General features: G+C 39.9%; 1 pseudogene; it reads right to left on the bottom strand.

Moving 5' to 3' along the window:
• Positions 1–776: 776 nt before the first annotated feature.
• Positions 777–1,096, bottom strand: LOC114030009 (annotated as a pseudogene).
• Between the last annotated feature and the right edge of the window lie 345 nt (positions 1,097–1,441).

The raw sequence follows: 1,441 nt of genomic DNA, 5'->3' as shown, positions 1-1,441 counted from the left end.
GATAGAAGAAAAAAATGGGAAAAGAAATGAGAGATATGCAAGCGAGAGTCAATAGCTTGGAAAAGGAAGAACAAAAATTAACTGTAGAAAACAAGTCCCTAAAAAATACAATTGGCCAACTGGAAAAAAAAGTACACTGAAGAAAACAAGTCCCTAAAAAATACAATTGGCCAGGTACAAAATCTAATAAAAGAAAACAAATTGCTTATTATTAGAATTGGGCAAACGGAAGCTAACGACTCTATGAGAGAGCAAGAATCAGTCAAACAGAAACAAAAGAATGAAAAAATACATGAAATGTAAAACGCCTCATTGGTAAAACAACTGACCTGGAAAATAGATCCAGGAGAAACAACTTAAAAATTCTTGGTCTACCTGAAAATCATGATGAAAGAAAAAGCCTGGACAGTATCTTTCAGGAAATCATAAAGGAAAACTGCCCTGAGGTCCTAGAACCAGAGGGTAAAATAACCATAGAAAGAACCAATTGATCACCTCCTGAAAGAGATCCCAAATTGAAAACACCAAGGAATATAGTAGCCAAATTCCAAAATTACCAGGTCAAAGAGAAAATACTGCAAGCAGCCAGAAAGAAACAATTTATTTTTTTTTATTTTCATCTGAATACTTTATTGTATCCTTGCCAGTGTACAAAACAGAAATCCATGAAAATTCAGAGAGGTAGACGAGAAAGTCTGACACAAGTTGAAATTTGGATGATTAACTTGTCACATTATTACACACCTATAGATTAAACTTTTGGGCAAGCTTTAGAATTCTCTCTCCTTTGAATGGTCACAATTCACATCACAGAACATCATGTCACATCACAGATGCACATATGAAGACTGGATTCAGAGATCCTTCCCAAGTAGCTTAAGATAATCTTGCTACAGGAAAGAACAGACTTTCTGGGGCCGGAAAGAATTAGTACTGGAAGATACCCCAGTCAGCAGGGGATCGTTTTAGGCATTTTGCGGGCAAAACTGTTTCAGATCAGCAGCAGCTTGAGAAACCTTCACTCGGTGGAGCCCGACCTGAGCCGGAGCTGCTGCACCATCTTCCTCATAGTGACGACGTTGGAGCTGCTGGACATGGCTCAAGGAGCTGGGGTCCGAGGTAGGCGGTTGGTGGTTGGTGGGTGGGTGGTGGGTGGATGGGCTGATGTCCACTCGCTCCCTGGCTCGCTGGGTCTGGCCAAAATAATTTAAATATCATGGAACCACAGTCAGAATTACATAGGACCTTGCAGCTTCTACATTAAAAGACCATAGGGTATGGAATATGATATTCCATAAAACAAAGGAGCTTGGATTAAAGCCAGGGATCAACTACCCAGTGAAAATGAGCATGATCTTTCAGGGAAGGAGATGGATATTCAATGAAATAGGGGACTTCCAAACCTTCCTGATAAAAAGACCAGAGCTCAACAGGAAATTTG

The sequence above is a fragment of the Vombatus ursinus genome, unplaced genomic scaffold (assembly GCF_900497805.2).
Source record: "Vombatus ursinus unplaced genomic scaffold, bare-nosed wombat genome assembly UNPS02014945.1, whole genome shotgun sequence".
In the NCBI taxonomy this organism is placed as follows: domain Eukaryota; kingdom Metazoa; phylum Chordata; class Mammalia; order Diprotodontia; family Vombatidae; genus Vombatus; species Vombatus ursinus.
Note: the sequence above shows the minus strand (reverse complement) of the source record. Positions and strands in the feature narration are given on the sequence as shown.